The sequence below is a fragment of the Misgurnus anguillicaudatus genome, chromosome 22, assembly GCF_027580225.2.
Source record: "Misgurnus anguillicaudatus chromosome 22, ASM2758022v2, whole genome shotgun sequence".
Lineage (NCBI taxonomy): Eukaryota > Metazoa > Chordata > Actinopteri > Cypriniformes > Cobitidae > Misgurnus > Misgurnus anguillicaudatus.
Window position 1 is genome coordinate 41,059,477 of NC_073358.2, and position 16,556 is coordinate 41,076,032.

Here is a 16,556-nt window from a genome sequence, read left to right on the forward strand (position 1 = left end):
AACTGTTTATTTGCACATGCAACATTAAACTATGGTATACATCTCTGTTTTCATTACAATATTGAAAAGGATGAGTATTTGGAGTCTACAGTACTGCTTGCTCCATCTCCAGCAAAGATAAAAACATCCTAAGAAAAAGGACTCATTCACATAGTATTCCTCTTTTTACAACCGCGACACATTTTACACAGACAACACAGCATCTGGAGGACGTATATGATCCTCACCAGTGTTATTTATTGTTTTTTTCCTGTGTGTGTCTAATGATAATAAAAAAAATATAATTGATCAATTATACTTTGAAGGATAAAGCAAAACTACTATATTTACTATAAAGCTATCTAAACCAATAGCAGCTTCATAAGACTTAAGGTGGTTATCAAAGGGACTAACAAACAAATATAATGCATATGGGTTGACCTGTGAAAACATAATGTCCTGTTTTCATTTGTCAGTTACCAGTTAGGCTTTAGAAACATGATAAAGTTAAAGTGTATTTAAAAATATAGTTTGGAGAAATGTGTGAAAGTGGTCATGAATTTCAAGGGTTGAATGATTATAGTTAACTGTTTAAAAATATGTAGTTGTAGCCTACTAATGCTTTTATAAAATGCTCAAAATATATTTTAGATTACATCCTGTGATATCCAAGCCTTCTTTCTTTCTGTGTTTTCAAAGCTCCACACCAGTAGGTGGTGGTAAAGAAAACCGTGTAGGTACGCGTTAACACGTGATTTACGTGTTAACACGCACTTACGCGTTAACACGTAGTGCGTGTTAACACGTGATTTACGTGTTAACACGTAGTGCGTGTTAACACGTATTTTTAACACGTTTTTGCCCCGTTGGCCTTCCATAACCTACTGGTGTGGAGTTTGAAAACACAGAAACAAACAAGGCTTGGATATCACAGGATGTAATCTAAAATATATTTTGAGCATTTTATAAAAGCATTAGTAGGCTACAACTACATATTTTTAAACAGTTAACTATAATCATTCAACCCTTGAAATTCATGACCACTTTCACACATTTCTCCAAACTATATTTTTAAATACACTTTAACTTTATCATGTTTCTAAAGCCTAACTGGTAACTGACAAATGAAAACAGGACATTATGTTTTCACAGGTCAACCCATATGCATTATATTTGTTTGTTAGTCCCTTTGATAACCACCTTAAGTCTTATGAAGCTGCTATTGGTTTAGATAGCTTTATAGTAAATATAGTAGTTTTGCTTTATCCTTCAAAGTATAATTGATCAATTATAATTTTTTTTATCATCATTAGACACACACAGGAAAAACAATAAATAACACTGGTGAGGATCATATACGTCCTCCAGATGCTGTGTTGTCTGTGCAAAATGTGTCGCGGTTGTAAAAAGAGGAATACTGTGTGAATGAGTCATTTTTCTTAGGATGTTTTTATCTTTGCTGGAGATGGAGCAAGCAGTACTGTAGACTCAAAATACTCATCCTTTTCAATATTGTAATGAAAACAGAGATGTATACCATAGTTTAATGTTGCATGTGCAAATAAACAGTTGTTTTGATATGATGCTCTCTATTTTCCTTGGCTTTTTTCATAAGGGTTAAAGTGCCTGACACACTACTAGTAGAATACATTAGGAATGAAAAAAGATACATGATGCTTTTAAAATAATATAATATTTAACTTTTATTTATGCCATAAAACAGTAATTACTACATTTAAGACTCAAATTCAACAGGAAGAAATATCTTTGCTTTTACATAGCATTTCTTCATTTAATAATTGATTAGTTCGTAAATTGTTGAGGAGACAGGAGCTTTGCAGTATCCAGATGTGATAAGGAACATGGCCCTTCCATTGTATGGCACATCGCATGGAGTATGAACTACACTATCTTATGTGATTTTGTTAAATGGTTTATGAAGCCTTTAATGGACAGTGGTCCCCTGCTTCAAAAACAGCAGACCTCCAACATCAAGCTTAGCAGAGCCGGGGTTGTTGGTGAGAATCATTTTGTTTGGCTGAAGAAAGATGGTGATGACCTCAGAAGTGCAATGCCTGCAACACATAAATGGTAAAGTTTATTGTGCTGCCCTGGGAAATGGATGACCTAGGAATGTTAGTATATGTAGGCCTAATGCACATCACAGCCTGTAAACTGTTAAGTCTTATAACTTCATACAATCAGAATGTACTGTAGTAAAAACATACATGACAAAGAAAACAGAACTTTATTACATGTACTCTAGTAAGAATTAGGCAAATTATAATGGAATATAAACTCCAAAAGGATTAATTTTTTTGCTCAGTTATAAATGAATCTTATTTAAAGCACCACTGTGTAGGATCTACTCCCATCTAGCGGTAAAGCTCTATATGACAACCAACTGATTATTAGTTTCTAGCCCCCCCCATTCGGAACGCGTTTTATCTAGTACGGTGGCCCTGTCATGCCAAGGTTAACATGGCTTCCAGTAGCTAAAGCAAAAGCAATGAAAAAAAATGAACAATTTGCATTGTCCTTTGCCTTTGATCCGTCAAAGCACACAGATTTATGTTAAACATGTAAAAAGTTTGATTGTCATGATATGTCCGCTTAAAATCACATAAGTTACAAAAAGCAATCATAAACGTAGCTTAGACACTCCTTTTTCATCCACGCGAGGAAAAATATCACAGGGGCTGTTTTCATCGATCAGATCACAAGTGGACGAGAGAGAGACATTACGTTTACACTTGGTGTTTAAATCCGTCTCTTTTTGTCCATTTTCGACCGCTTCTCTTCAGATTACTGAGGAGATGGTCTGTGGACCAGTTCCTCTCCTGTCATGTACTCATGAGCTGGAGTAATGACAGGTTTAAATGGACGCGAAACTAATGTCAGAGTCCAATGCTTATGTTTTAAGTAAACGTTACATGTCCGTGTATATGTAAGAGCTTTCTCTGATATTGGTGAAATAAGATCGCTCAACTTTCACACGCTTGTAAAATGAAACGAAAGACGCGCAGATCAGACGCTTTTATCAATGAAAGGCTAAAAATAGCGCTGTACACCGTGTGTTTGTGTTAGAGGTCAGAAAAGATGAAAAACATTTATCTCAGTAACAGTTACCTCAGATTACATAAATGGGCGGAGAGACGGCGTGTGGCTGTTCCAAGACATTAAACCACATGCATGTTTACACTAACAAGTGTTACGCATACCCATGCTATAGTTAGCCAAGGAACTATAAAACTTCAAGTTTACAACATAAACTGTATAGATGTAAACGAATATGCTGAATTACCTGTGGTGAAGATAGAAAGTAACTTGAGTCCAATGAGCCCCATCTTGGAAAACTAACTCCAATATTGACTTTGGTCTTGATGTTTTTCCTGTCGCGTTGTCGTTTAAAATCCCTGTTTCGCTTCCTTGGCGACTTGTTTTAATGTCCTCGAGAATAGTTCTTCAACAGGCTTTCAAGCATTAGATCGCAGGTTTATCACGGCGTGCGGCCGAAGGATTCAGTCTAACGCAGGTCGCATATCCGGGCTGCATACGTCATCAAGCCTGGTTTATTTAAATTAACTGAGCATTACATTCGCAAGTCATAAGCATATTACATCAATTTACAATTAACTAAGAATAAATGTCAGCTTTATAATTGTTAATATTCTGAAATAAGACTGTCTTGATGACGTATACCGCCTACACATGCAACCTCCGTAGGCTTCAGCTCGCGGCCAGCTTGAGTGTGCTCTGAAAGCGCGAAAGGCGGAGCTTGAATTTCAGGAATGTCCCTCGTCGGCGAATGTATTTCAAAGATGGAGGCACAACATGGATTCAGCCAGAGAGCGCTACGGCGGTATGTATTTTAAATAGCAGATTCTACACTTACGAGAATACTTTGATTAGTGGGGTGGAAGTAATTACACATGAATGAGCACATACTTTTGGAAGAAAACATGGGTTTTTGCTAAGAATTAACTAAAAAAAGTACACACTGGAGCTTTAATATTTGATTATTAATAAAACCCATAAACAACAAACATTGGCAACAAAAGCCTATAATTGTTTTCAACCAAAAACATTGTAATAGGTAGTATTGACATAGGAAACAGAAATACAGACTCTCTAAAAAATGCTAGGCCCATCATAAAGACAACTGTGTAACTAGAAATCAATATTAAAAGGTATAAAGTTGAGACCTTACTTACATCACTTGGTCAAAAAAAAGTCACAGACTCAACTGTAGGCACAAAACAGTTTATTGAATGGGCAATGAAAATCTCAATTCCAGAATGCAGAGACTCACCAAGCAGCAGGGTGGCACTAAATTGAGTCACTGCTGAGAATGGCACCTTGCAGAAAGAGTCAGAGTGCAAGGCATCAGTCAGGAAATGTTATCAGGGAGAGCAGCGAGGCAGGCAGACGGGATGAAGAGAGCCAAAGAAGAGCCAACCGATGTGAAGCTAGGCATAGGGAGGGAAGATGAGGCTGGGAGAACGGGGCAGATGGCATCAGGGCACAATCTGGAGAGAACAGAGAAGAGTCCGAAAGAAAAAGCACTGACAGCGCATCTCATAATTAATGAGATGATGACTAGACGGAGGGGAGGATATAGCCTGGGATACACTGCATGATTTTTGGCGGTCCCAAACGAAAGATTACCATCGTGAAACATTTGTGGCAATTTCTGTGATCGTGGCTCTTCGGTGGTCCTATGTCGACCAGCGTACCAGTATTTGTTTAACACTAGCACATGCTGGTGACATTGCACTTAACTGGAGTCACAGTCGTCACAACCTATGATTCAATAGGTGTCATCATTATACAGTCTACATGCTTGTCGTACCCAAGTTTAAATGATCCATGTCGCACAGTGTGATAAGGTAATGATATTATAGGAGAGCAAAAATCTTGCAGTGTATCCTGGGCTTAAGACAATGACTGGTACGTGCATGGCCACCTGTCAAAACAAACCAATGACAAAACACACAGCGTATAAAACACATAAACAGAAACAACCGATCAGAACAAAGCTGTGACACACTTTTAGCTATAGTATTCAATCAGATACTGGTTGCCCAAATTCATTGATTGTTTCTATCTAATGAAACAGGTTTTGGAATGTTTGGTGTGATGGTTGCTGTATCGGTCAGGTTAACAAGTGAAAACTCTTCTGTAATCAAGTGCTATTTGGGGCTGAATATTTCATTTAGTATGAAAAGTAAAAGTTACACTCTGATTTTGACCTAAAATGCTTAAAAATGTCTAAATTAAGTGCAGGTGCAAAGTCATAGATATATTCATTTGTGACAGTTCTACTGTTTGCACTTGAAATAAACACAGACATGACATGTAGATAATAAAAAATCTTTAACAAAAATATAATCTGAAAAAGGATAAAGATGTTTTAACAATTTAAAACAAAACTGTTTACTAATAATAAAACAGACAATAGTAGAAAGAATAAGCATGCATGTTTAAGTTAAGAAGAATAATGAGCTTTTTAAAAAGTACCTGTATGTCCAGTTGTGCGGTCTGGAGTACATTGCTTTGCATGTAGTCCTATAAGGATCGCTTGGTCTTCTTGAATATATTATGTCCTATAACTGCTTCAAGTACGCATTCTCTCATCAGGCACACTCTTACAGCCTCAGGGTGGGTCACAATGTTCATAATTTGGTCATCTAAATAAGCTTCGGTCAATCTTGTGAATAAACACTGGGTGAATAATCTGTGAAAGACAAGCATATAGAAAACCATAAAAAGTTGCTTGTATTAGTAATAACTAGAATCAGATTTGTTTTTATGATTTTTGAAACAATGGTTATTCAAATGTAAAATCATAGTATTAATGTAAAATCAACAAGGAAATTATTTAGACCAACTTACTCTATTAATGCTACACAGTAGGCCTACAAAGGAATATAGTTTCCCTCATATTTGGACAGATCTGTGTTATCAACTCTCTTGCCAGTTTGTCATGAGTCATAACTTTATGTTCATATTTTTAAATGAATAACAAACACAACGCATTCATTTAAACAGCACTAAAGTTTTACCTCACTATATTGTCTCCATCTGGGAAAGCCTGACACTGTTTCCACTAACTTATGTGATTCCAGTTATAAAGACTTTTGCCCAAGGCCATTTATCTAACAAAACTGTTTTCGGTTGTTGTTGTTACTGCTGCTGCTTTTGCGTTTGTATTCCTCAATAATACTTTTTGGCTCTTCGGTGTGGTTACGTTACCCTTTCGTCAGCGTACCTGGCTTATGACGGCTATGAGGTAAGCTTACGGCAAACTCGACGTAATGCTTGGATCACTATATCATTAATTATTCACACAATGACAGTGCCTGTCGTAACGCATTCGCTGCAATATAATTATTCATAAGCTTGTGAGCGAGCACTTACCTAATGCTTACGATGAGCTGACGTTACAATCTTCATCTTCTTCTTTTGGTTTAATGGCGGGTTACGAACCAACTTTAAAGGTGCATACCGCCACCTGCTGTGATGGAGTGTGAAAATAATGATCTGCCTCTTCTATATCCTGTTATATAACACACTTTTCTTAATAAATCTCAAACTGCATTTGACTTCCTGGTTTTGGATCTGCATTTAATAAGTTGGCTATAGTAAAATCATTGCATGCTATTGCTTGTAAATCTTCCTTTAAAATACGACTCAAAATGATAGTGGCGAAGAAGTCATCTGCCATCTTGTGCTCATTAGTGGTAACGACATGCAATGCACAAATGACTAAAACGAGTTTTTTTTTTCTGTTTTTTTTTATTATTACCATTATGTCAGTAACAATTAACATTTGTATTATACAAACAAATAGTATTATACAATAACATAGTATTATAAAGTAATAAGAACAAACATTCTTTTATGAGGGATTTACAGTTATAAAAAATAATAATGAAATAAATAAACAAATAATAATAAAATAAATAAAGAAAATAAATAAAGAAAAAACATACATAGACATAAAATAATTGTTATATTTTTACTCAAGTAGGGGGTAGGAAAGTTCATCTAAATATCATATCTCAAATTACAGGTGAATTCAAAACCTTATTTAATATCTGGTATGATTTAACTGCTTTTTTGTTATTCTTTAATTTACAAAGAGATTCAGTTAAACCTTTTAATTCTGAGCAAAATGCAATAAAATAAGGGTTTGAGGCTGTAACTTTACACTTATGAATATGACCTTTTCCAAGCAAGCACAGGATATTAATAGTATTGTTTAAAGGAACAGAACCAGTATTACATGACAAAAACAGGACCATTTCTTCAGTGAAGTCAATAAGATTATTAAAGGATGTAAAAATCAATCTTGAAATTTCATTCCAAAATGGTGTTGTAAAGGGACATTTAACAAACAAATGAATCACTGATTCATTTTCAGAACCACAAAAAGGTGAATATCCATACATTTAGATAAAAATAACTTGCAGGGGTAAAAAATATGAAGGATTTTAAAGTGGATTTCTTTGACTTTATTTGGTATCACAAACTTATTATGAATAGACCATATGTTAGATAAAGATACCGAAGGATATAACCGTTTCCATGAAGACACTGCTTTAGGAGAAATACTACTTATAGAGAGTAATGTTCTTCTGATATGAATATTATTGCATTTTTATCTAACAAGTCAATACCATCTATCATTATTCGAGGAATGTCTTCCCTTAAAGGAGAGTATTGTAAGGATGATCTGATAAGCTGTAGAAGTTTAGGGGAAATACCCTTAATTATTCTTAGAAAATCTCTTTGAGTAATATTAATACTGTTTTCTTGACTAAATTTTTCATAAGCATACATTCCATTTACGTTCATAATCTTGCTATTAACCAATTGTTATTAACATAAACTTAATTAGATTACCTGTGGTTAAGTAGTGTTTAAAGAATTTTTTCTTGCAATATTAATCATCCTCTACTGTTTATAAGAATTGTGTAACACTACTGTGTCATCATTTAACACCTCTATTTTTAAGAATATAATTCTTTCCATAGGCATGTACTAAAAGAACAAGACATTAGACACAAAGTAAATAGAAATTGGGACTATTGGCTAATTCACAAAGCTAACAAAATTATTTATAACAAAATTAAATGATACTATAATTATTATATATAGTCCAAGCTGTAAACTATTTATGATCATTATTCACTGTTAATTACTTTTAAAAATATATATTTAGGATAAAATACTTCAATTTACAATCCTATCTATCTGTCCGTTCTGTGTATTTAGGTCAGATTTACGTGTTAACACGCACTTACGCGTTAACACGTAGTGCGTGTTAAAGGAACACGCCCACATTTTGGGAATTTAGCTTATTCACCGTATCCCCCAGAGTTAGATAAGTCCATACATACCTCTCTCATCTCCGTGCGTGCTGTAACTCTGTCTGACGCAGCCCCCGCTAGCTTAGCTTAGCACAAAGACTGGAAGTGGGTGGCTTTAGCTAGCATACTGCTCCCAATAAGTGACAAAATAACGCGATCATGTTCCTATTTATGTGTTGTGATTTGTATAGTCAAACCGTGTACAAATAACAAGGTGATATGAGACACAGCGATCTTTTAACAGTATACATACTGAGAACTATATTCTCTGAAGACGAAGCACTGCCGCATGGGCGGAGTGATTTGCACAATTCTGACCGAACTCTCTGCTCCTCACCAGGGGCTTCTCGTGTGCTGCGAGCGGATCGCTCCGCCCATGCGGCGGTGCTTCGTCTTCGGAGAATGTAGTTCTCAGTATGTATACTGTTAAAAGATCGCTGTGTCTCATATCACCTTGTTATTTGTACACGGTTTGACTATACAAATCACAACACATAAATAGGAAAATGATCGCGTTATTTTGTCACTTATTGGGAGCAGTATGCTAGCTAAAGCCACCCACTTCCAGTCTTTGTGCTAAGCTAAGCTAGCGGGGGCTGCGTCAGACAGAGTTACAGCACGCACGGAGATGAGAGAGGTATGTATGGACTTATCTAACTCTGGGGGATACGGTGAATAAGCTAAATTCCCAAAATGTGGGCGTGTTCCTTTAACACGTGATTTACGCGTTAACACGTAGTGCGTGTTAACACGTATTTTTAACACGTTTTTGCCCCAATGGCCTTCCATAGTTTCGAACCATAAGCGAAACTCAGAATGAAGCAATGACGTATTCAACAGAAAACGAGGCCTCGTTTGTCATCGTCACGTGATTTTCACGGAAACGATACAAGCCTTGAATCGGGGCTTCATCTGGAACGCCCCTTTTTGCTCGACACAAGCTCCGGAGCCTCGCTTCAGATGTCCCATCACTAATTGCATGCTTTAGTAATGGCAGCGATTGATCGAGCACCGGTAAGTTTGTAAACGGAGTAATGAATGTAAGTTTGATTTTAACTGTTATCTTAGTAAACGATAGTGTAACTGTTATGTCGTGGAGTGAATGACACGCGTGTAAATACATCATACACCGACACCGTCTTGTAGCAACATAACTCTTTACTGTTGTTAGCAGTAGCAAGCATTACAGACACACTGCGCATGCGCACAGCACATGCGGGAACACATAAGGTCCTTAAAGGGGTAACACCAGCATAAAGAAATACATAACATATTCCTCCCCTTTTACTTTGAACAACAACCATAACAATTTTCATTATTATTTAACATTTTCCTACTACTCGAGAAAGAGGGTAGACTACCTCATTTCTCAGGCTAAACCCTGGGGATTATTCTGCCCCAACGCTGTGGGTTAGCCACTAAGCTAAAGATCTAACCTCTGCGGTGCTTTCCGCATTCTTGTGGGATAACGTGGAGACACAGGCACCTGTGGTGTTTTTACTGGAGTCTCGATAACAGTTTCTGGGACAGGAGATGTGTCTTCAAGCGGGATGATTTCAGTATCCGTCACCACTGGTTTGCTGGTAAGTTGTGTAGGAGACATTTCAGGTACTCCTTCCTGGCCAGAATTTAAGGATGTTTTTGGTAGGTGAATCTGGGTTTTACACGGAACACCACTGGAGACCGCTGCAGACAACATCTGATCAACATGTCTCTTCCAGGTCACATTGTCCTTCGTTTCGACTGCATAGGAAACAGGGCATGTTTGCGCGATCACTGTAGCAGGGACCCATTTGGCTCCTTTTCCATAGTTACGAACAAGGACATTGTCACCTCTGTTAAAGCTCCTGAATTTTGCCTTGCATCTCCTCTCCACCTGCTTTTGCTGTTGTAACCGTACAGTCTGTTTAGTTTTCACAGGTCTCAATAAATCCAGTCGGCTGCGGAGTTGTCGTTTCAGCAATGCCGTAGCTGGAGAGACTTTGGTGATGGCATGAGGTGTGTTTCTATATGCCAAAAGAAAAGCGTTTAGTCTTTGGTTCAAAGAGCCCTTGCCCTGGGATGCCTTTATGGCTTTCTTCAGAGTCTGCACAAATCGCTCTGCAAGGCCATTAGTAGATGGGTGATAAGGCGCGGACCTGATGTGCTGAATCCCATTTAAGCTTAAGAAGACTGAAACTCATCAGACACCAGTTGGGGACCGTTATCACTTACAATCTGTTGTGGCAACGCAAAACGACTGAAAACAGATCTGAGCTCCTCAATAGTTTTCTCTGAAGTGGTGTTTTTCATGATGGCAACTTCAGGCCATTTACTGTGAGCATCGACCATCACAAAGAACATGTGATTCTCCAGTGGACCAGCAAAGTCGATATGCACCCTTTGCCATGGCTCCTCTGGAAACTCCCATGGATGTAAGGGGGCTGTCTGGGGCATTTTTCGCAGATTCTGACAGTCTGGACAGATTTTGGCTTCCTCTTCAATCTCAGCATCTAACCCAGGCCACCAGAAGTAGCTGCGTGCAATTTCTTTCATCCTCACTACGCCAGAGTGGCTGGTATGCAGTTCCTTAAGCAAGGGTTTTCTCAGTGGTGGGGGTATAATGACCCGATAACCCCAAAGTAAGCAGCCAGATTGCACCGTCAGCTCATTTTGGCGATTCATATAAGGTCTAAGATGGTCAGACATCTTTCCTCTCTTACCCTGTGAAATCCAGTCCATAACTTCAGACATGACTGGGTCATTTCTTGTAAAACGTTTCACTTGTGCAGCCGTGACCGGTGCATTATGCACTTCTTTGAAGTAGAAGATATCAGCTTGTGAACGTTCTGGAGGTGTATCTGGCAGGGGCAATCTGGACAAACCATCCGCGTTGCAGTGCTGCTCGGATCTCCTATACCTGATGTCATATTGGTGAGCTGACAGCAAAAGAGCCCAACGCTGCATGCGACTTGCGGCCAGTGAGGGGATGCCAGATTTTGGACCAAAAATTGAGGTAAGTGGTCTGTGGTCTGTCAGTAGCGTAAATTTGCGCCCAAAAAGGTACTGGTGAAATTTCTTGACGGCAAATACAATTGCCAAGGCTTCTCGTTCGATTTGGGCGTAGTTACTCTCCGCTTTGTTCAGGGTCCTTGAAGCAAATGCAATTGGTCTCTCATCACCGGACGGCATCACATGAGAAAGTACAGCGCCAACACCATACGGTGAGGCATCGCATGCCAACTGTACTGGCAGTGATGGATTAAAATGTGTGAGTACCTCCGATTGGGTTAATGTGCACTTCACATCTTTGAAAGCCTTCTCGCATTTTTCAGTCCATTTCCATTGTTTGGACTTATTCAACAGCTCATGTAGGGGCCGTAGCTTACTCGCAAGATTTGGCATGAACTTTGCATAGTATGTCAATAGACCCAGAAATGAGCGAAGCTGGCTTACATTCTGTGGAGATGGTGCTTCGATGATAGCCTTTACCTTGGATGGTGCTTTGTGAAGGCCAGCGCTGTCGATGACGTGTCCTAGGTATTCGACAGTTGGACAAAAGAATTCGCACTTGCCTTTCTTTACCCGCAGACCGTATTCACTCAGTCTCTGCAGTGTTGCATTCAGGTTTCTGAGATGATCTTCATCATCTTTTCCTGTGATGAGCAGGTCATCGAGATAGCACTGTACTCCATTTAAGCCACTTAAGATCTGGTCCATGGCCCGCTGGAACAAAGCCGGAGCCGAAGTTATGCCAAATGGGAGCCTCTGGTACCTGTATAGGCCTTTGTGGGTTACAATGGTCAGCAGTTCCTGGGAAACAGGATCGACATGCATTTGAAGGTAAGCTTGACATAAGTCTATTTTGCTGAATTTTTTACCGCCTGCTAAACCAGCAAAAAGATCGTCAATTAGCGGCAGAGGGTACTGTTCCACAGTTAAGACAGGGTTGATAGTGACTTTAAAGTCACCGCAGATTCTGACTGATCCGTCTTTTTTCATTACAGGAACAATTGGTGTTGCCCATTCGCTAACACTCACCTTCTTTAAAACTCCTGTTTTCTCCAGACGGTCAAGTTCCATTTCCACCTTTGGCTTAATCGCGTATGGAACAGGGCGGGCTTTTAAGCACTTTGGTGTGCTGTCCGACTTAATGGTCAGCTTTACTGTAATGTCTTTCATGCTGCCAAGTTCCTCAGAAAATACCTCTGCATGTTTCCTTAGGATGTTTTCTAGGCTGGCTGACTCTTTCACAACCAAATGTACTTCTTGCCAATTTATTTTTATTTTCTCCAGCCATGATCTGCCCATCAATGTTGCGTGACTGCTACCTTTCACAATGTAGATTGGTAGTTTTACATTTTGCCTGTTAAGCTCCACAGTCACGTCCATGACTCCTACTAGAGGTACCAGCTCTCCTGTATATGTCTTTAGGGTCAGCTTAGGCTTCTTTGGAGACAGATCCGGCCAGTTCTCTTTGTATGTTGATTCTGCCATGAGCGAAACGGCGGCTCCTGTATCCACTTGCATGGGAATGGCCTTACCATCCAGCAGTGGTGTCACCCAGTATCCATCTGAATTTGAAGACACAGACATTACATGTGCCAATTCATTTTCATCTGAATCATCTGACTGCTGCATTGCAGTATAATCCACTTGATGAATGTGTTTCTTTTTTACTTTTCTGGCATAGACTTTCTTTGCTTCCATAGGCTTGCTTGCGTTCACTTTTTCACTTACATTCAACTTTTTGCTTTGACATGCCCGTTCAATGTGTCCTTTTCTTCCACAGTTATTACAGTCTTTGTCTTTAAACCAGCATTCTTGTGGCAGATGCCCACTCTTTCCACACCGATAACAAGTTCTCTTGCTGTCTTGTCTCGGTTTTTCCCTGTATACTTTGTTCACTTGGGTGAAAGTGCTTAACTCTTGTGCTTCTTTTGCAGCCATCTCCATGGAAACGCTGATTTCCATTGCTCGTTCCAATGTCAAATTACTTTCGCACAAAAGACGTTTCTGGATGGTTTCACTTCGCAGTCCGCACACAAATCGGTCTCTTATAGTGTTGTTCAGCGTTGCTCCGAACTCACAATGTTCAGAGAGACGTTTCAGAACAGCAACAAACTGCGCGATTGATTCTCCCTCTAACTGGTTGCGTTTATGAAAGCGAAATCTTTCGGCAATAATGAGGGGTTTTGGTGCGAAATGTTCTTTGAGCAATGTTACAACGTCCCTGAATGAGCAATCACTAGGCTTATTGGGCTGGACCAGGCTATGCAGTAGATTGTATGTTTTGCTTTGCTACCCATTACACTCAGAAGGGTCGGTACGAGAACTTTGTCTTTAATTCCGTTAGCCTTAACAAAACAATCAAACCGCTCCGTGTACGAGCTCCATTGCTCCCTATTTTCGTCATATGATCCAATTTGTCCCACTAATCCAGCCATCTTACAAGTTAATGCACTTTTCACTCACTGTTTGTGTATGTTGATTTTCCTTTCCGCCGAGCATGTGTCGATCGTCCCTGACGTCGTGCCCTTTTTAACTTTCTCTATTTCACTCGGCGGTGTCACAATGACACAATATCGCGTTCATCCTCGTCGCCAGTTTACTTTGTTATGTCGTGGAGTGAATGACACGCGTGTAAATACATCAAACACGGACACCGTCTTGTAGCAACATAACTCTTTACTGTTTGTAGCAGTAGCAAGCATTACAGACACACTGCACATGCGCACAGCACATGCGGAAAGACATAAGGTCCTTAAAGGGGTAACACCAGCATAAAGAAATACATAACAGTAACTTTGCCTACTTTAGTTTAAATGTTAAATTTATTCTAATCCTTGTTAGAAACGTAGTTTGTGTACCATGTTACATCATGTATAATTGTTGCCAGGGCCGGATTAACCATACGGGCAACTGGGCAATTGCCCAGGGGCCCAAGACCTCCAAAGGGCCCAGGGCAGCAAGGGCACGAGCAAAATACTGTATCTGGTAATCTCCCGCTCGCCGCTTAAAGGAGCGGTGAATCAAAAACTCAATTTTAACTTGATAATTTGTTATATAAGAGGTCATCATACTTAAATGAACATCCTGCAAGTTTCAGAACTAAAAACGTCCGTGCTACTGAAATATAACCGTTTTTGGCACCAAGCCAGCTAAACACTTCGGAAATTCGGAAATTCGGAAATCTATGACGTCAAAGTAGAATTGAAACACCTCCCCATAACCAAAAGGCCAAGTCTACTTTTGTAGCCCCGCCCACAGCTTCGCGTGACACACGTGTGTCTTAACGAGTAAACATGTCTTTAAAGATTGACAAATGTAACCAAAATGACTTTTAAATACATTTTTTCTGAGAGACTTTTATTTTGACGCGGTGATCTGTTATGATACCATGGAAACGCATTTTCCGTTGTGGAAGAACCGCGTGGGAACAACACAGAAGCTAAATACTTCAATTCGGAGGCTTGGAACTTAACATTAGCAATGTGCGTGGATAAAGTTTGCTTTTGAAGAAGTTCCAGCTCGTGTGGGGAGTGTTGTTAACGTTGTGTACAAGGATTCATTTGTAAAGAAGTCGATGCTGGATTTGCAGAGAGACTCAGAAGCACCACTTATATTGGATCTGACAACAATGACAGCAGTATAATTCACAGTAAGACAATTTACTTTATTCAAGTTACTGCGTTTCACTATTGCTTTGTTAAAAGAGATTGCTTGATATGTCCTGTTGTAACATCCGTGTCTAAATACGTTTGTTTGACTGTTTTAATTTACTAAAAACATTAAACGATTAATAAAGGTACAACACTTAACAATACGACTGTAATTTAAAGGTAGAAATATACAAAGTTAGTTATAAGGAAGGATTTATCAGCCGCAGTTTAGATTCTGATGCCCGTTTACTGTGTTGTATACGGTAATTTAGGCAAGCTGCTTTTGAAAGGTCAAACACTCAACAAAGCTTATTTTTTATCATATAACTGTGGTATTTAACATTAGGTGAATGTAAAAGCAACCCCACAAGCACAATAGAAATATACAAAGTTATTGATAAGGATTTATTAGCCGCAGTTTAGATTCGGATGCACGCTTACTGTGTTTTATACGGTAATTTAGTCACGTCGAGTTTTGTTTCTACTTTAATATACGTATTGTCATTTATGTGTATCATGTTTAGCACCCAGAATCTTTTGTGTCTCAAACATATTTGTGTTCGGCTGCTATTTTTATCACATTAATGTTTTTAAAACATTTCCCTACATGTAATGACGGGGAACGAAGCTGTCCAATCATAGCAGTGGGTGTTTGCGTTCAGGTCTTCAATGCGGCCCGCCCCTTCAAACGAACCATTTCTCAAGACAGCCACTAATCCATGTTACAAAATAGCGTATTACTTATTGCTTTTGATGTTTTTGAATGTAAAAACCATGCGAACATCATAAGTAGACATCAGACAACAGTATAAAACAATAAAATCGACAAATTCACCGCCCCTTTAATATTAAACAAACTGTCAACACGGGCTTTTGCGCTGCAAAGAGAGACGCTGCGCTTATTACTTTGAACGTGAGTTGAGAGCGGTTGAGTCTCATGCGGACTGACCAATGAAGAGAGGGCCTCAGGTTAAGACCCTCTCCTCATTGGTCAGTCCGCATGAGGTGGGTCAAAGGTTCGCCAAGCATTACGTGACGCAAGGCTTTGGTACAACAGAAAAAACGAGACACGGAGAAGCTAAGTCGGAGCGCGAAGCGGAAATTAAAAAAGGAAAAGGACATCAGAAACGCAGAAAATGTAAAGTATAAACAGTGGTGTAGTCTACGTGATACGCAGGTATCTGCGCGATCCGATCGGCGTATGAAATCAAATTACTATAGCGGCGCAAAAGTGACTGGGGAGCAGAGAACCCACAGGCGAGTGACAGCAAAGTAGCGCGAGAGTGATTCCAGTTATCACATGGAGAAATCTGCTTTGAATCGCTCTCGCGGTACTTTGATATCATCAAGAGGTCTGCTTAGCGCCAAATGAAGATGAACCTACAGTGTAACCCCCCAGTCACATTAGCTACAAGCGACAGAGACAGAGCGACAGGCTACCATTCATTTTCAATGGAAGTGGCCGTTTGCCAGCGACAAGCGATGAGCTCGCCGGTGCGCGAGCAAGGCGGGGCCAAAATAGACAAGCAGGCTATTTTATGCAAATGCTGAGCGATGGAGA

At 39.3% G+C, this 16,556-nt stretch overlaps 1 long non-coding RNA gene across 1 annotated transcript; it reads right to left on the reverse strand.

The window, feature by feature from the left end:
• Positions 1-4,056: 4,056 nt before the first annotated feature.
• Positions 4,057-6,559, reverse strand: LOC141358828 (uncharacterized). The gene is made up of 3 exons (XR_012365290.1): positions 6,400-6,559; positions 5,500-5,716; positions 4,057-4,508 (listed from the first exon to the last, which is right to left on the reverse strand). It is a non-coding gene; the product is annotated as an uncharacterized lncRNA (long non-coding RNA).
• Positions 6,560-16,556: the final 9,997 nt, after the last annotated feature.